The following is a 20,640-nucleotide window of genomic DNA, read 5'->3' on the forward strand; positions in this document are numbered from 1 at the left end:
ACCCAAATGATCTGATCTAAATTCTGTCATTTTTGTTGTGGAGCCACTCCTGCCCCAATGGCCGGGTTAAGGTGACCAACATGCTTTTCTCTCCCAGCATTGAAATATTCCCCATGGATCACCCAACCAGACTGAACATGCAGCATGACTAAGCAGTGGGAAGAGCCATGACAATCCGATCTCGCTCATCCCCTACACGAGACACTTGAAACAAAAGACACTCAGAGCTAATCATCTGAAAATCCCGCCAGTGTAAAAACAAGCAAAACTTCAAAAACGTGTTGAAACAAGTAGAAAGGGATGTATCCTAATGCTTAGCTGAGTATACATTTGAAATCATTGTTTTCCTTTTATAAAATAAATGTGTAGGGGCAAGCGTAGCCCAGAGGTTAGATTTGGTCTGTGTATTTGGGCTGTCATCTTGATTGGGACTTACTCTGTGTTCTTGAGCAAGTCACTCCTTGCATCTATTTCCCTAACTATGAAATGGAAATAACACCTCCATCCCAAGGGTCCTGGGGCTTACTGTCAGTGAAGTGCTTCGGAATCCAGTGCTGAAAGATGCTCTGCGAGTTCAAAGCATGAGTATTAAGGAAGGTTTATCATATTTATAAACCAGTAAATCCTTCCCATGGGTGTAAAATGATTCTTCCTCGTTTTATTTCCTACACATTCAAAAAAAAAAAAAAAGCTTCAGATTCTTCCATACTATCCATTTAACTCTGTGCTCCAGCTGTTGCTTGCATAAAACTCTCCATCCTCTTTTGATTTGCAACATGCATTGAGCCCAAGACAAAAGAACGTTCTATTCACAAGTGTGACTCATGTGAAAATTGAAACTTCATGCTCCATTTTATTAAGGGCCTTGCTTTCTTTCTGTGGGTTAGAATAATTGGGAATAAAGATAAACACTGTAAAATAAACATGAACACTGAGTTAGTCCAATAAAGTAAATTCAAATCAACTGTTAACCAGCATATCTAGTGGACAAGCGGGGAAACTGCAAGAGTCAAAAACAAGGATGAACCAGATTCGTTATTTCACTGGGCACCTCATTTAAATATATTATCTTAATTAAATGAAACTATGCTTGGTTGAAAACACATGGTGATCATAGAAATTGGATTTTTATTCAGGAGATTAGGGGACTGAAAAGAGAGGGCATCTGGCCAGCAGCATGGATGAAGGACCTCAGACAGGGTGGAGGAGGCCCAACAGTCATGACGGCACCATGGGTTAGAGGGAAGACAGGTGACGTCCATTGTGGACCAAGTTTGTGCCAGACGTTATGCTTAGCACCTTACACACTTTATCTTATTTCCTTTTGTGGATGACTTTACAAGTTAGGCATTATGATTGCTTGCATTTTATTGAAGCTTAGAGCTTATGTCATTTTCTCAGCATCATGGAACTACTAATGGCACAGTAGAAATTCCTACCAAGTTACATGAAAGTCTAACCCTTTATACCATGTCTTGGTGCCATTTTGGAGAAAAAACAGAAACAAAAACAAAAAATTAGGTTTCTTATTAATAAGCACACAGGAATAATGCTATTGGTTTTCATGTTGGCCTGTTGAGTCTCTTTCATTTCTGTGTGGCCATATTTTTTTTTCTTAAATCTACTTGAACTGAAAATCTACCCTTTGCATTATTAGATTGTATTCTGTTTTAAATATGATGTTGATAGTGCAAAATATATATAAGTCAGGTATAATACTTGATGTTCTCTTATGCCCTGGTGACAGAGGTAGAGGATTACTGAGTGAAATTTGAAAATATCAGGGAAATTTTGGTATAAGTTATAAAAGAAGACAAGTTTTTAACTTGTTTTTAAAAACAAAAAGTTGGCGGGTGTCACGGCTCACTAGGCTAATCCTCCGCCTGCGGCACTGGTACTCCGGGTTCTAGTCCTGGTTGGGGTGTAGGTTCTGTACTGGTTGCTCCTCTTCCAGTCCAGCTCTCTGCTGTGGCCCAGGAGTGCAGTGGAGGATGGCCCAAGTGCTTGGGCCCTGCACCCACATTGGAGACCAGGAGGAAGCACCTGGCTACTGGCTCTGGATCAACGCAGTGCGCTGGCTGTAGCGGCCATTTGGGTGGTGAACCAACAGAAGGAAGACCTTTATCTCTGTCTCTCTCTCTCTCATTGACTAACTCTGCCTTTCAGAAAAAATAAATAAATAAAAAGTTTTTGGGGCTGGCACTGTGGCATTGCAGGTTAAGCTACTGCCTGCAGCACCAGCATCCCATATGAGTGCCAGTTTGAGTCCTGTCTGTTCCACTTTTTTTTTTTTTTTTAAACAGGCAGAGTGGACAGTGAGAGAGAGACAGAGAGAAAGGTCTTCCTTTGCCGTTGGTTCACCCTCCAATGGCCGCCACGGCTGGCGCGCTGCAGAATCCAGCGCCCCGACCGGGACTAGAACCCAGTGTGTCGGCGCCGCAAGGCTGAGGATTAGCCTAGTGAGCCGCGGCACCAGCTTGTGCCACTTCTAATCTAGCTCTCTGCTATGGCCTGGGAGGGCAGTAGAAGATGGCTCAAGTGCTTGGGCCCCTGCATTCACGTGAGAGACCTGAAAAGAGCTCCTGGCTCCTGGCTCCTGGCTCCTGGCTTTGGATCAGTGCAGGTCTGGCCTTTGCAGCTATTTGGGGAGTGAACCAGCTGGTGGAAGACCTCTCTCTCCTCTCTCTTTGCCTCTACCTCTCTGTAAATCTGCCTTTCAAATAAATAAATAAATCTTTTTAAGAAACGTTTTAAAAAATTTTAATTGACACCATAATTGTACATGTTCATAGGGTAAATGTGACACTTAAATAAATATATGCACTATGTAAAGATCAGACCATGGTAATTGGCATATTTATCAACCTAAGATATTTATCCTTTCTTCATGTTGTGACATTCAAAATCCTTTCTGCTATTTTGAAATAGTCAATTAATTGTTGTCAAGTATAGTTTTCCTATAGTGCTATAGAACATTGGAGCTGATTCCTTGTATATAACTAAAGCTTCTCCCCATCCTCCATGTTTCACACACTTCCCAGGTTCTGGTAACCTCTATTCTGTTCTCTACTTCTATGCGATCGACTTTTTAGATTCTACATATGAGAATATTTCAAAAAGTCTATAAAAATTAAATAAAAAATAAGTTTATGTTGGTGCAGAAGAAAGTCCATGAAAAGTACATGCTGTGAAAAAACTACACATGAATTTAAAAACTGTTTCGGCACCACTATAAACCTGTTTTTCATTTCTCTTTTCCATGAAATTTCTGATGTTCCTAATGTAAGTGAGAATAAGTGGTATTTGTATTTCTATGCCTGACTTCCTACTTCACTTGACACGATGTCCTCCAGTACCATTTATGTTGTTGCAAATAAGGCTTTTTTGTTGGTAGCTGAATGATATTCTACTGTGTATAAATACCACATTTTCTTTATCCATGCATCTGTCAGTGGACTCCTGTGTTGATTCCATATCTTCACTATTGAGAACAGTGCTGCAATAAATATGCACATGTATGTGTCTTCTCAAAATACAGATTTCATTTCCATTGCATATATTCCCAGTATTGGAATTGCTGATCACATGGCAGATCTATATCTAGCCTGTTGAGGAACCTCATATTGTTTTCAATAATGTCTGTACTAATTTACACTTATAACAATAGTGTATGAGAATTTCCCTTTCTCTATATCCTTGACAGCACTTTTTATTTTTTTTATTTTATTTTATTTTATTTTATTTATTTATTTAGAAGCAGAGAAAGAAAGAGAGAGATTCAGTGAGCAAGCAAAAGCCCATCCATTGGCTCACTTTATTTTATTATTTTATTTTATTTTACTTTTATCCCCCTCACCCTGCCACCCCCGGCTCACTTTCCAAATGCCTACAATGACTGGGGTTGGACAGAGACTGAAGCTAGGAGCCACGAACTCAATCCTGGTCTCCCACATGGGTGACAGGAAGGCAACCATCTGAGCCATCATTGCTACCTCCCAAGATCCACATTAGCAGGAAGCTGGAATTGAAAGCAGAGCCAGGACTTGCACCCAGGCCTTCTGATAAGGGATTATGGGAGTGAGAAGAGAAGAGGACTGGCAGCATGGACGTGGGACCTCAGAAAAGTTGGAGGAGGCCAAAAGCAGCCATGGCGTCACAGATTAGAGGGAAGAAAGGTGACTTATGGTGTCCTAAGCATGTTGAATTTTATTGAGTGCTTTTTCTGTGTTTATTAAGATGATCCTTTCATTTCTGCACCTTGTTCTGTTGGTGCAATGTGTTACATCAGTTAATTTGTATATGTTGAATCTCTGGCAGAACTTCTACTTGATTATGATATGCAATCTTTTTGATGTGATATTACATTTGACTTACTAATATTCTGCTGAAAACTTTTGCATCTATATTCATTAGGGATACTGATCTGTATTTTTCATGTACTCTTGTCTGGTTTTAGCATCAGGGTAATCCTGGCCTCATAGAATTAGGTTTGAAAGTTTCTCTACTTTTTTAGTTCTTTGCAGTAGTTTGAGAAGAATCACTCTTTTAACCGGCACCGTGGCTCACTTGGTTAATCTTCCGCCTGTGGCGCCAGCATCCCATATGGGCACCAGGTTCTAGTCCCGGTTGCTCCTCTTCCAGTCCAGCTCTCTGCTGTGGCCCGGGAGGGCAGTGGAGGATGGCCCAAGTGTTTGGGCCCCTGCACCTGAATGGGAGACCAAGAGGAAGCACCTGGCTCCTGGCTTCGGATCAGCGCAGCGCCTGCCTTAGCAGCCATTTGGGGAGTGAACCAATGGAAGGAAGACCTTTCTCTCCGTCTCTCTCTCTGTCTATAACTCTACCTGTCAAATTAAAAAAAAGAAAAATAATTGCTCTTTTTTTCTTCTTTAAAGGCTTATAAAATCCAGCATTGCAATCATCTGGTCCTGGGTTCTCTTTTTCAACAGACATTTTATTACCTAGTCAATCTCATTACTTCTTATTAATCTGTTCAAGTTTTTTATTTCCTCATGATATTTCCTGATGATATTGGTAGTTTCCAATTTGTTGGTATATAGTTGTTCACAATAGCCCTTAAAAATCTTTTGTATTTGTGTGGCATATGTTGTAATGTCTTATTTTTCATTTTTTAAAAAAGATTTATCTATTTTGAAAGTTAGAGCTGGAGACACACACACACAAAGATCTATCTTCCATCTGCTGGTTCACTCCCCAGATGGCAGCAATGGCCAGGGCTGTGCTTGGTCAAAGCCGGGAGCCAGGAGCTTCATCCCACTCTCCCACTAGGGTGGCAGAGGACCAAATATTTGGGCTATCTTTCACTGCGTTCCCTAGGCCATTAGCAGGGAGCTGGATCAGAAGTGGAGCAGCTGGGACATGAACTGGAGCCCATTTGGGATGTCGACATAGCAGAAGACAGCTTTATCTTCTATGCCACAATTCTGGTTGTGTTGTATATCATTGTTTTGTATACCCTTGTTCATCTTTGTAGTCTGTGGTTTTCTGTATTGATACGATTTGCTTCTCTTCTTTCTCCCTTTTGTGTGTTTGCTGTACTAGTAATTTTTCCACTGTCATATGTTTTCATGATGATGGATATCATTTTTTTCAGTAATAGTGTAGGATATTCTTAAGTATTTTTTATAATTGCCTCAGTTTGTGCTTGTATTGGGAAAACTTTATTTTCTTTCATCCCTAAAGTATAGCTTTGCTGGATATAGTACTCTTGGTTGGTAGGGTCTTTTTTCCCCCTTTTCTGGACTTCAAATATATCATCTCATTCTCTGCTGGGATATAGAGTTTTCTGATGAGAAATCTGTTATTTTCTAATGAGGATTCCCTTATATGTGACTAGATACTTTGCTCTTACTGTTTTTAGAATTGTATTTTTGACATTTTATCTATAATATACCTCAAGGAGAATTTTTTATTTAATCTACTAGGGTCCTTTGAGCTTCTTAGAATTGGATGTCCCTTTATTTTGCTAGAATTGGCATATTTTCAATAATTATTTTATCTCATAGATTTTCTGAATTTTCATTCTTCATTCTTAATTTACATGCCTGTGTAAAATTAATTTTTGATCTGATTGGGTTATTTCAAAAGACCCATCTTCAAGTTCAGAAATCATTTCTGGCACCAGGATTGTGGCTCAGTGAGTTAAGCTGTTGCCTGCAATGCCAGTATCTCATATAGGCACTGGTTCAAGTCCCAGATACTCCACTTCTGATTCAGCTCCCTACTTAGGAGTCTGGGAAAGCAGAAGATGATTGCCTGAGTACTTAGAGCTCTGCCACCATGTTTGGAAGATCCAGATAGACTTCAAGGCTCCTAGGTTCTTACTGACCCAGTCCTATCTCTCTCTCTCTTCCTCGCTCTTTCTCTCTCCCTCTCTCCCTCTCTCTTTTTCTCTCTCTCTGCCTTTCAAATAAATAAATCTTTCAAAAAAGAGAAAGAAATAATTTCTTCTGTTGTTGAGGCTGTCATCAATGTATTTTTCATTTCATTTGTTAAGTTGTTTAATCCCAAAATTTCTATTTGGTTCTCTTGTTGCGATCTCTTTGCTGAATTTCTCATTCATACCATGATTTGTATTCCTAATTTCGTGTATTTATCTGTTTGAATTCTTTTGGATATGATTGAGTTTCCTTAAAATGAATAGTTTCCATTCTAAAAGGCAATTCTTCAGTTTCTGTTGCTAGAGCTATTCTTTTCTTTGAAGATGTCATTTTACCTTGCTTTTTCATGCTTCTTGGGTAGCTACATTGACAGTTATGCAAAGTGAGATTAGTTATCTCTACCAATTTAAGAGGGAGGCTTTCATAGTAAAGACTTTCTCCTTGAGATTTTTCTAGGATATTGGTTGGATAGGCTCTGTTGGCTTTGGTTCCAAATTTGTTCTTTGATATAACACCTGGATAGCTTCTTCAATTGTAATCTTTTTTTAAAAACAGTGACTAAATCATCTTTTTTTTAAAGATTTATTTCTTTATTTGAAGGTCAGAGTTACACAGAGAGGGGAAAGAGAGAGAGAGAGAGAGAGAGAGAGAGAGGAGTCTTCCATCTGCTGGCTCACTCTCCAGTTGGTTGTAACAGCTGGAGTTGTGCTGATCCAAAGCCAGGAGCCAGGAGCCTCCCCCTGGTCTCTCATGAGGGTTCAGGGGCCCAAGGACCTGGGCCATCTTCTACTGCTTTCCCAGGCAGAAGCAGGGAGCTGGATCAGAAGTAGCACAGCCAGGACTCGAACTGGTGTCTACATGGGATGCAGGCACTGCTGGCGGTGGCTTTCCCCTCTACACCATAGTGCTGGCCCCCTGCTGATGTTTGTGGGTATTCAGGAGCCTAGGCTGCAAGACTTGTATGATTGTAATGCCAGCTGGGATGCAGCTTACTTATGTGGGGCAGATTTGCTGGCAGCTCTAGGTACAGGGCTCACAACTACAGCTGTGAATGGCCCATCAGTTTCCCAGGTCTCTTGGGGGTGGGGCCACTCAGGATCATGCAGACTAGGCACATTTGCTGTGGCAGCGGAGGGTGTCCACCAGTTGCTGAGTGCCATGTATGGGTAGGCTTGATCTGTGGGCCTGGATGGGTGTGGCATAGTGTGATCAGTAGTGGGACAGAGCACCTGTCAGTGTCTGAGGATCTCAAAGATGCTGGGACCCTGACAGGTTGTCTGTCATTGTCTGAAGGCCTTGTGGGTAATGTCATGGGGCCCCTAGAGTTCAACCTGATCAGGATGGGCTGTGCATTTATTTCTAGGGCTGAAGGTGGATGGAGAGGACTGTCTGTCTGCTTTCCAGGGCCTCAGTGGATCACACCACTTAAAGCAAGCCAAGCTGATTGGCAGCTTCCTGGGGCTAACTGGGTAGCTAGGGCCACCCAGTCATTTCCAGGGTTGTAGATGGGTATACAGGGCCTCCTGGCTGCTTCCAGGGTCTCAGTGAACCATGATTCTGATCATAGTGGTCCAGCTGCTTCACTGGCCTGCAACAGGTTAGAAAGGCCCGCCTGCTTACACCAGTGGATCAACCCACTCAAGTCAGGATGCTCAGTTGCTTCCTGGGGTCAACAGTGCCTTTTTCTTTATTCTCTCCTTCTTGAACATATATAGTGCAAATGTTCACTTGCTAAATGATCTCCCATAAATATTTTAGTTTTTCTTCACTTAAAAAAAGGGGTTTCTGGGGGACCAGCACTGTGGCACAGTAGGTTAAGCCTCCGCCTTTGGGGCCAGCATTCCATATGGGCACCAGTTTGAGTCCCGGCTGCTCCACTTCTGATCCAGCTCTCTTCCAATGGCCTGGGAGGGCAGTCGAAGATGGCCCAGAGACCTGGATGAAACTCCTAGCTCCTGGCTTCAGCCTGGCCCATTTGAGGAGTGAACCAGTGAATGGAAGAGCTCTCTCTTTGTCTCCCTCTCTGTGTGTAATTCTGCCTTTCAAACAAATAAATAAATCTTTTTTTAAAAAAAAAAAAAAAGGTTTTGTGCCCTCTATGGACCAAGTCATTCAGAATAGGCTTCCCAAATGCTTCCTGGAGCTGGAAATGGAGCTACTTAGCCACTTCCCAGGGCCAAATGTTGTTAGCTGGGGCTACCCATATGATTCCCCACGCTTCTGAGAGCTGAGTCACATAGGGCTGGCTAACTGGCTGCTTCCCCAAGCAGAGAGTAGTTGCCCAGGGCCACCCATCAGCTTCGCAAGGTCCTTGGCAGACCAACTTGCTCAGGGTGGACTGTCCAGATATGGCCAGAGTTGTGGTAGGGTGAGTGGGGCCTCCCAGCTGATTTGCAGTGCTGGGTCAAGTAATCTGGGGACTGCTTCCTGGCTGCTTCACAGGACCTTGGGTGGGCAGTATTCTCAAGATAGTTCTGCAAGAGTCTGAGTGGGGGGTGACACAGCAAGTACTAAGCTCTTCCTCTGGGGCAATGCAATAGTGCTCTAACATGGAAATTCACCAAACTGGGCTCAGAGGCCATGAGGGCTGCAGATTTTCCAGCAATAAATGTGTAAACTGTGGTAAGGGTAAGGACTGCAGAGGGCCTCTGCTTACTCTTTCTTCACTGAATCAATCTACCTTTATTTGGGATTCATTTGAACACACAGAACTGTAGATTCTGTGTACTCGGGGATACAGCTCGGGGGTAGAGCATTTTGACTGCAGATTCTGGGTACTTATTTCCTTCTTTATTAGGCCATTGTGTATCTGTGCTGTGCAACATCTCTCCCATGTTCCCACCTCATTATGACATTGCCTCAAACATGCCAGTGATATACCTGTCATTTTTTGTGTTGTGAGATTAATCCCAAATCATCCCCTGACCTACCAGTACCTCTGTATTTACTTTGTTAATCAAGTGTCCCCATTACTTTTAGGTTCTCTCTTTCTCAGACCTTGAGTTTTGCGTTCCCTGCTTAAAGTTTTTCACTTCCCTTTTAGCCTGCAGATTTGAAGTTCCTTTGGTTCTTTACTGGATCCTTCACATTTTCATCTGCTTCCAAGACTGCATTTGGGATTTCTTTCTTTTGTCCATAAGCTAAAGAATGAATTATGCAGAGATCTATAATCCTTCTTCTTGGGTGACCAGAAGATCAATGGATTGCCTATCTATCATGGCCCAGGGAGCAGTAAGATCCAATAACTGGAAGTCTCTATGGGGGCCTGATTTTTGTTAACTTTCACATTCTAAAACTAGTAATGAGTCTAGCCTTGCCATACTCAAATGTGAATTTTTTGAATGTGTTTACATTGTGTTGAAATAACATTGGAATTCCACATTGTTTTAAAGTTGCCTTTGCTTTCTAAAATTCTGATTACACCTATCCCTTTTGCTGCAGTGAATGAAGCAAGGGAACCACAATGTAAAGACCAAATTTGTTGTTTTAGAAACACAGCTCTGAGGGTAAATTGTTGTCTCTGGCACATAAAGCTATCTCAGTACCAGGACTAGCAGGGAGACCTGTACATAGTTTTCCTGTTTGGTCAGCATTTACTTTGTTTGAGTATTTTAAATTTCTCTTTGGTGTATTTTCATCTTCCCACTTTTTCTGTATCTCTAGGTTTCATGTTTGTTTCTCACTCTCCTTATTTGTCATGATTTTTGTGAGTTTTTTTTTTTTTTTTTTTTTTTTTGTGGGGGGCTATAATTTAGCATCATTTAGCCTCTTGAGGAAAAGGAATGATTTAAACTCAGGAAGAGAAAGGGTTTCATCAATATCAGCTCTATACAGTAGGACTCTCTGAAATGATGGAAGTATTTTATATTTGCAGTGTGTAATATAAAATTCACTAGTCACTGAGGATTTAAAATGGTTAGAGTGACACTAAGCAATAACAGTGAACTAGAGACTGGAAGAATTATGAACAGGGGAAGACTGGAGAAGGGGATACTTTAATTTTGTGATTAGAGTCATGCATTTCACCCTACTTGCCTTTGAAAAAATGGTTCACGTGCATTAAACCAACCAGAACCAACACAACAAAAACTTTGAGAACTGACCTATGGTGTGTAATATTACCCTGATTTCAAATTGGACTCTGGAGGCACATAGAGGCAGACCAAAATAACACTATAAAGGCTTTGAAACGTAAGTTTATCATGCATCCCACATTCCACAAATGTGGGCACAAACATGTGCCCAGAGTTCACTGCCTGCTAAAACATAGAATATGAAAAGATACTAGAGTCTCTTACATAAATACTCAGGTATCATTCCAAGAATCAAGATAATCGTAACTCAAGCTAGAAAACATAATATGCCAATGCCCAGAGGACACAGAGGTTAGAATTACATGACAAGATTATAAGGCAGCTATCATAAAAATGCTCCCACAAGCAATTGCAAAAAGTCTTGAGATTAATGGAAAAAATAGTCTCTGCAAAGAAGAGGAGTTATAAGAAAACCCAGAAATTTTAGAACTGAAAAACACAATAACTGAAATTTAAAAAACTAATTTGACAGGCACAACAGCAGAAAGGAAATATCAGAAGAACTTAAAAGTATATCAATTGGCTGGTGCCATGGCTCAATAGGCTAATCCTCCACCTGTGGCGCCGGCACATCAGGTTCTAGTCCTGGTCGGGGCGCCGGATTCTATCCTGGTAGCCCCTCTTCCAGGCCAGCTCTTTGCTGTGGCCCACGAGTGCAGTGGAGGATGGCCAAAGTGCTTGGGCCCTGCACCCCAAGGGAGACCAGGAAAAGCACCTGGCTCCTGCCTTCGGATCAGCGAGACGCACGGGCCACAGTGCACCAGCTGCGGCGGCCATTGGAGGGTGAACCAAAGGCAAAGGAAGACCTTTCTCTGTGTCTCTCTCTCACTATCCACTCTGCCTGTCAAATAAAAAAAAGTATATCAATTAAAGTTATCTAATTTAAACAAAAAAGAAAAAATAGCTTGAAAAAAATGGACAGAACTCCAGGGGCTTGTGGGAAAATACCAAAATGATCTAATATATGTGTCATTGGAATTTGAGAAGGAGTGAAAACCTGAAAAAAATATTAGCAAAATATAATGACTATATATAATGACTATATATATAGGGCTGGCATTGTGGCTTAACAAGTTAAGCTGCTGTCAGCAATGCCAGCATCCCAAATGGACACCTGTTCCAGTCCTGGCTGCTCTACTTCTGATCCAGCTCCCTGCTAATGTGCCAGGGAAAGCAGTGGGAAATGGCCCAAGTGCTTGGGTCGCTGCACCCATGCGAGAGACCCGGAAGAAGCTCCTTGGTCCTTGGTCCTGGCTTCGCCTGGTCCAGCCCTGGCCATTGTGGCCATTTAGGGAGTGAACCAGTGGATGGAAGATTCTCTCTCTCTCTCTCTCTCTCTCTCTCTCTCTCTCCAGCTCTGTCTCTGTAACTCTTTCAAATTAATAAAACATCTTAAACAAATAAAAGGAGATAGGAATAGGAGATTGTATGTGCAGCAAAATGATTGTATGGCATCCAGACTGGCTCTCTACCTGCTTCCTAGATATTTCTAAAAGAAAAAAAATTCACCAACTCAATGAAATACATAAACCAAAACATTAAACCCAGAAAACTTCAAATAGAATAATCCAAAATATTCCAGACACAATAACATCATAATTAGATTTCCGAAAATTAAATACAATGAAAAGATCTCTAAAGCAGTGAAAGAGTAATAAAATCTTAGTTATAGAGAATAACAATCATTTGAATAGTGATGGATTTCTACTCAGGAATGACAGAAGCTAGAGGGAAGTTGCACAAATTTTTCAAGTGATTAAAAAACTATCAAACCAGTATTCTATAACAATAATATCTCTGAGGATTATAGATGAAATATAGACAGTCATAAGTGAAAGAAACTAAGGAAATTTGTCAAAGGAAATTCTTCAGACATAAAGGAAAAAAGAAAGAACTTGGAACATCAGTTATAAATAAAATAGAATAATAATGAACAAATGTAATAGACTGCTATCTTGTTTTAAAAATTATATTTTATAGTAGAAAGTAAAAAATTTATAATATTGTCTGATTGTTGTGGGGTTACATTTAAGACAACAAAATCATAAGTGGGAAGTAGATAAAGAGATTCAAATGGTGGTTAAGTTTTTATATTAAAGTTGGAGTGGTAAATTATGAATAATATGAAACTATGATAAGAATGTATATTATAAACTTATGTTTTATAAACTATTTGAATAGAGAAATAAAATTATAAATTACAATGTACTCTAAGAAATTATTCACATAACCCATAGATAGGCATGTAAAGGAAGATATAGAAACAATAAGCAATAGGAACAAGTGAAAAAAATAATAATTTAGCATAAGTGAATTCTAACATTTTATTAATTGCTTATAAAGCAAATGGCTTAAACAAAGGAATTAAAGGACAGAGTTTTAAAATGTTGATTCAACAACAGTCATGCATTGTTTAGTGGTAGAGATACCTCTTGAGAAATGTGTCATTAGGCAAATTTATCATTGTGTGAACGTTATTGACTGTATTAGCAAAAAGTAAGCCAGCTATGACATTACTGTGTAATACAGTCTTATGAGACCACCCTCATATACATGGTCTGTTGAGCAAAGTGTTGCTATGCAGTTCATGACTGTGCAGGCAATCTACAAGAGGCTCATCTCAACCCTAATGAAACACTAATCAAAAGAAAGGTTGAGTGTTCTGTTAATATAAGACAATATAGACTTAAGAGCAAAGAAAATTGCCAAGGACCAGGACCTGGGTTGTGGCACAGTGGATTAAGTTGACATTTGTGATGCCAGCGTCCTAAACTAGAGTGCCAGTTGGTGTCCCAGATGCTCTGCTTCTGAAACAGCTCCCTTTGTTGTGCCTGGAAACGCAGTGGAAGATGACCCAAATTCTTGGACCCCTGCCACCCACATGAGAGACCTGGGTGGAGTTCCTGGCTCTTGGCTTCTGCCTGGCTGAGGCCTGATTGTTGCGGCCATTTCAGAGTGAATTCTGTGGATGGGGAGATTCTCTTCTCTTTGTCTCTTTCTTTCTGCCACTTTGCCTTTCAAATAAATCTTTTAAAAAATTACCACAAAGAGAGATATTACAAAATGACAAAAAGGGTCAATTAACTAAGAACACAAGTAATCCTAAACATGTATGTTTCAAGCAACAAATTTCCAAATGCATGAAGCCAAAATGGACAGAACTGAAGCGAAGAATAGACAAACCCACAATTATAGCTTTCAGTTTCTCTCAGCAACTAATAAATCACTAGAGAGAAAAGCAGCACCAAACTTGAACATTAATATTCATAACAGCTTGATTTGTAAGAGTCAAAAACTGAAAATAAAAGTTACATGTTCTTTATCAGGTGGTTGGGTAAACAATTATAGCTATATTAATATTCACACAATGAAATACTATCCAGTGACAAAAATACATACATAATTGATACATGCAACAACTTGATGCATTCCAGAGCATGATGCTGCATATTTTTTCAAAATTTCAAAAATTTCCATTTATATAATATTCTCAAATGAAAAAACAATGCAGAAAAAACAAAAGATCAGTTGCTGCCAGGGTTAGGGTTTGGTGGAGGATGAAATTATGAAAGGGTAGTGAAATAGTTTCGAATCTTGATTACAATCATAGTTGCACAAATCTTTATACTTGTATGCATTAACATTTCATAGAACTAGTACCCCCAAAAAGCACATATTAAAATTGGTAAAATCCGGAAAAGGATACAGTTTATTGTGTTACACCAACATCAGTTTGTAAATTTTGTTAATTGTATTATCATTATGTAAAATACTCTTACTGGGAAAATTGATCTGTAGGGCATGTGGAAATTTTATTATTTTTGTAACATCTATGTGAGCTTTAAACTATTTCAACGAAATGAACCTCATTGATTGATTTAATTCTCACTAATTTAAATAGTTTCTTATGGCCTATAGCTACAACACTGGATAGTGTAGGTTTATTCTATGTTCTGCCACATAATTTAATTTATGTTTGTTTTTAATAGTTGGTTCCTGAAGAAAATTCTCACATAGGAAAATTTTATTCAACACCTAACATATAATCCATATTCTTTAAATGTTTCGCAATCTGGTACGATGCTACCAAATCATCATAAAATTAAAGGTTGGAAAAGTAATGCATTTGATCATGGTAACCCATGCTGGTGACTAATTCAGGTGATAGAATGTTAATTCCTCAGGTAAGTTGTAAAGGTTTTAAAACTCATAACCTTGTTTTGTAAGCTCTCTGAATAGGAAGAAGTCTGTAGTTGTTTAGATCCTTAATTATCTCTTTTTACTGACAAAATGTAAGGAAGTTACTGCTTCCAAATCCCCAGGAATGAAGAGTTGGTCTTTGACTTTCTCTGCCAGATAAGTCATCTTAAATCCTTTGCCAGCACAGGTTAAGAGATCAGCTCTCCTCCCAGACCCCACACAAGTCGAACTCCTTTGTCTTGCAGAAGGTGTTTTATGTTTGTCCTTTCCCTTCCTTTTCTGAAAGCATCTTTACTCCAGGCAGGGATGGTCACACCTGAAGGAGTGACTGCTCGCGAACCAGCGTGCTGCTCTGAGTGCTGGAAACTCTGCTTCTGATCCAGCTTCCTGCCAATGCTATTGGGTGTCACTGATGAAAGGCCAGGAAATTAAGTCCTGCCACCCATGTGGGAGATCAGGCTGGAGTTCTGGGCTCCTGGATGCAGGCTGCCCTAGCTTTTACTCTTGTGGGCATTTGGGAAGTAAACAGATCTCTCGCCCTCTCTGGTAGCTGATAACAGATAATAAGCACGTAAAAACATTCAGACTTTAACATGACAAATTCTTTGTGTGCTGGCCTGACCACAGCCCCACAGCAAAAGCAAAAGCCCGATCATAACTAGCTGCCTGCCTACCCTTTCCTGGGGCACTCAAGGGTGTAGACTCTAAAGATTATTTTAGGTTCAGTTAGTCTGAACTCCTTTCGGCGGCCCCTAATGTAATGAGGTTGTTATACCCCACCTCGCGGAGGGGCCACGCTTGTTTTTGGTGCTGCCTTTACCAGGGAAGAATGTTACATTGCCCTCCTCTCAGAAAGCCTTCGATTTTCTCCCTCTGCACCCAGAAGCATTCCTCCTTTCCCTCTGCAGATAACCAAAGGGAGACTCAGCTCCAAAAGGGCAGGAGACAGTCTTGTCCCCTTTTGAGTTTCTGACATCTACATAGCCCCCCACCTCTGACTAGCATTCAGAACAGAGTTATGTAAATAGATCAATGAATTTGTTAATATTCACAAATAGAGATGATTGGTTTTGTTTTTTCATGCTGAGAGGTGACTCCACAACATTGGGTTTTACTGCAATCAATGGAAAAAGAAATTCCAGATTTTCATGAAAAGTACCTGTCGGAACTTGATCATCTCTGAAAACCTCTTTCTCAATAAAGGAGACCTAAGCACAAAAATATTAAAACCAGCACATTAACTACTGTGCATCTCTGAGTTTCACTTTACTTTCCAATACCTTCAGACTCATATTAGATTCTATGGCATGGTTTAGGCCTGACTTTAGAGTTCACTTGTTAGAAATTTAATTCCCAGAGTCATAGGCTAATGGTATTGGAGCTGGGGTCTTTGGGATAAGGCTTAGGTGAAGTCGTGAGGATAGGTCCGTCCCAGGACGGTGTTTTGAGAGGGAGAGAGACCAAGCTAGCACACTTGCTCTGACTCTGCGTGATGCCCTTCACCACGTTATGATGTGGAAGGCCCCCATCAGATTCTGGCACCACGCACTTGCACTTCCTGGCTTCTAGAAACATGAACTAAATAAACCTCTGTGTTTAAAAAATTACTGAGACTGTGGTATTCAGTTATGGCAACAGAAAATAGACTAAAACACACTGCATCCTGTAAAGAGCAGTCTCCTGGCAGGCAGCACTAGCTAAGCTTCTGTCTTGGGTCATGTTCTCTGGAAAGAGTTTGAGACAGGAATCTTGATGTGTATAAATGGTGGAGAGGGTCCTTTCAGGAGAAAGGGAGCGAGATAGGCAGGACCAAGCAGGAAGGTGGGTTTTAGAGGCGGACTGACATCTACTCTTATGATCTAATCACCTCCTACAGGCCCTTCTTCTTAATGCCATCTCCCTTGGGGATAGCATTTTAACACAGAAATTTCAGAGGGACACAAACATTCAATAGCAAACTCTTGTCTCATGATTTTTTACAAGTCTTTCTAAGTTCTTAAAATTGTGGAAGTAAAATCACCAACTCCCTATATGATATTGTTTTACTATATGGTTTAGGGAGTAATGAAAGAAAAGCAAAGTATATACAATTTCATTACTGATACAACCCTTTAGGTCTAACTACAGAGTATATGTCAGCAACCATATACATAGTAGATCCAAGCTGTGGACATGGAACCCAAGGCACAGAGGCTTGACTATAACTACAAATGTGACCACTATGAAGGGAAAGTGTGGGAGGACTTAGTCTGTTTGAGCTTCCAAAACAAAATACCATTGTCTGGGAAGCTTCGACAATACCAATTCATTTGCTCACAGGAGGCTGGACATGCGAGATCAGGAAGCCAGCCCAAGTGGATTCCGGCGAGGGCTCTCTCTCTCTTGTGGATGGTGGCCTCCTCACTGTACGCTGACATGGCCTTTCTCTAGGAGTCTGCATTCTGCTTCTTCTAAGATCACCAATCCCATTATATTCAAACTCTCATCCTTATGACATAATTTCACCTTAATTATTTCCTAAAGACCCTATATCCAAATATAGTCACATTGGATTTAGGCTGCAACATACAGATTATAGAAGAGAGCACAATTCTGTCCTGCACTCTCTGTTCCCAGCCCTCCAAAATTCATGTCCTTCTCACATGCAAAATGTTCTCATTTCATCCTGATAGCTATAAAAGAAGTGTTCCAGTGCCAACTCTAAGGGGTGAAGTACAGTATCTCATCTAAATTTCATGTAGATCAGATATGAGTGAGACTGCAGGTATGATTAGTCCTGAGCAAAATTCCTCTCCAGCTGTTATCCTGTGAAACCAGGTAAGGTATGTATTGCAGAATGCACTGGTGAGACAAGCATACATAGATGTTCCCATTCCCAAAGGAAAACAATTGGAAGAAGTGAAGGGTCCCAAGCAAGCGTAAAACCTAGTAAATTATTGTTAAAATCTCTTTGTGTTGATACAATGCCCTTCAGGCCCACTGGGGCAATGGCATCACCTCCACAGCTCCAGGCAGCAGCCTCAACCCCATGGCCATGGCAAGCCAGGGTCCTTCTAACCTATGGAAACTGAGGTGGTGGTCCCATAGCTCTCTGAACCACCCTTGCGGTCATTTTTCCTTGTCCTGAAGAAGCAGTGCATGCCTGCAGCGGAATCTGTAGAACTTGCCTGTCAACTCCAAGCAGTCCAGTGCCTTCTTTCATTTCACCATATCCCTGTACACTTCAGTTCCAACTGACAGAGTTTCTGCTTGCACATTCTCTCAGCTACACCACTGGGGCTTTTGTCAGAACACACATTCTGAGTCCTTTCCACGTGAACAGAACGACGGTTTTCCAGATCTTCCATTCTGACTGCTTTTTGATGAACAATTCCTTTCTTAATTCACTCTCTCCTTCCATAATTTGCTAGAAGTGGTAAGGAGAAGTCAAGCCACTCCCTTCAATACTTTGGTTAGAACTTTCCTCATTTAAATACCCACATTCATTGCTCACAAGTTTTACCTTCCACAAAATACCACAACACAGTTCAGCCAAGTGGTATTTTTTTTCCACTTTATATCAGACAACACCTTGACTCTAGTTTCTAATAACTGCTCCTATTATTGTCTGTGATATCACTAGAATCACACTTAATGCTTATATCTCTGACATGTACCTCAAAACCCTTCTATCCTCTAGCTACTACCTTGTTCCAAAAGTACTTCCACATTTTTAGGTAATTGTTACCTCAGCAACCCACTTTTTTTTTTTTTTTTTTTTTTTTGGCAGGCAGAGTTAGACAATGATAGAGAGAGAGAGAGAGAGAAAGGTCTTCCTTTTTCCATTGGTTCACCCCCCAAGTGACCACTATGGCTGGTGCGTTGTGACTGGTGCTGCGCTGATCTGAAGCCAGGTGCTTCCTCCTGGTCTCCCAGGCAGGTGCAGGGCCCAAGGGCCCAAGGGTTCAGGGCCCCTGGGCCATCCTCCACTGCACTCCAAGGCCACAGCAGAGAGCTGGACTGGAAGATGGGCAACTGGGACAGAATCCGGCGACCCAGTGGGGACTAGAACCCGGGTGCTGGCGCCGCAGGTGGAGGGTTAGCCTATTGAGCTGTGGCTAATCTGCTCAGATTGACATATCAAAATACTAGACTGAAAGCTTAAACAACTGCACTTACTTCTGCAGAGTTCCAGAGGCTGGGAAGTCTGCGATCCGGGTTCCCATGCAGGAGGTTTTGCTCAGGGCTCTCTTCCTATTGAAGACTGTAGGATTCTCCCTATGTCTTTGAGGAGCCTTCAAAGGTACATGTGTGTGGAGAGCCAGAACAAGCTGTGTGTTGTGCCTCCTTCCAGGAACACTAATTCTAGCAGATCAGGATCCCACCCTTGTGACCTATATTAATCTTCCCTTCTTATAGGCCAGAGGAGTCATACTGGGGATTTAGATTTGGACAGAAGAATTTTGCCTGCCATAATTCAATTTGTAGCACCTTGGGAGTATTTAAGGAGAGAAAGAATCTAGTTGAGTATTTTTATCATGTGTATAGTAAGTGTTTTCTAAATATTTATTTTTTTATTTATTTAAGAGGTGGAGTTCCAGACAGAAAGGGAGAGACAGAGAGAAAGATCTTCCATCTGCTGGTTCACTCCCCAAATGGCTGCAACGGCCAGAACTGCGCCAATCTGAAGCCAGGAGCCAAGAGCTTCTTCCGGGTCTCCCACGCAAGTGCAGAGGCCCAAACACTTGGGCCATCTTCCACTGCTTTCCCAGGCCATAGCAGAGAAATAGATTGGAAGAGGAGCAGCTGGGATATGAACTGGCCCCTATATGGGATGCTGGCATCGCAGGGCAGCACCTGGATAATAAATTTAATGTCAGGTGTCCATGCCACCACTAGCATCTTTTATTTTCTCTGGCAATCTTTTCTTCCATTTCTTCCACAAAAAGATCATATAAAAAACAAAATATTTATTATTCTGCAGGAAGCCTAGCATAAATACTTGCTTGTTGAATTAATATGTGAATAATGAAATATCCAGATAAAATTTATTGTTGCATTTGTCTGATGTTTCTATGGAAAGGTACTTAAAAGCTATTTCTCCCACTTTTTGCCAAATTTGCAAGCCTCTTATTATTTGATCAGCAACATTTTTATTATTTATCCTCCATCAACTCCTAAAGCATCAAATAAATTTTTTCACCTTGAAATCAATTATTAAATGGAGGAAATCTTAAGAACAAAAGCATTCTCAATCCTTTAATAATTCTTCACTGAACTTCCATTATGAAGTCCGAATGTTCGGCTCTCCTGGAAAAGTTGGTACTCCTGGTACATCCACTTTTTATAAATACTAAGAACAATGTGGCAATGGTGTAGCCCTTTCAGAAGACACACTGGTTACACCTTTACACATGAATGCTTTGTCCCAAGGCTGCTGCCATTCTTCGTATTTTAGGCAAGGTAGCCCTTATCTCAAGCATAGAATTTCAGCTGCTAGAATACTTTGTGACTCTCAATCTCTTTCACAGCCTTGAAGGCTTTATAACTGTTCCTTGAAAAACACACAAGCCAAGAAGGTGACACAATTAGCATTTGCCTCAATACTCTCATAGAAGCTCGACCTGAGATAATTTTACATTCAACGATAGATACATTATACGATTTTTTGCAAGGGATTACCAATTGGAAATGAGAGCTGAAATGTATCCTATAGCCTACAATAGTACATACAAAGTACTAAAGTCTTAAAAGAAACAATGTCATCCTATCTATGGAATCTAGCTGCCCAAGCAAATATTCAGCAAATATTTATTACATGGAAGGATCTGATTTAAATGTCAGTGTTCTCTAAATTACTTTATTGGCCTCCAAACTCCTTTTCAGATTTCCCAAGATTGCTTTTCTTTCTCTTCTCACCTGTAAGTCCATAAACACACAGTGCATTGATTGTCTCTCTTATCATCTGT

The 20,640-nt window shown here is 40.7% G+C and overlaps 1 pseudogene; it reads left to right on the forward strand.

Moving 5' to 3' along the window:
* Window positions 1-20,640, forward strand: part of LOC127492968 (succinate dehydrogenase [ubiquinone] cytochrome b small subunit, mitochondrial-like) — a 46,428-nt pseudogene that overhangs the window by 13,836 nt on the left and 11,952 nt on the right.

This window comes from Oryctolagus cuniculus, chromosome 5, assembly GCF_964237555.1.
Source record: "Oryctolagus cuniculus chromosome 5, mOryCun1.1, whole genome shotgun sequence".
NCBI lineage: Eukaryota > Metazoa > Chordata > Mammalia > Lagomorpha > Leporidae > Oryctolagus > Oryctolagus cuniculus.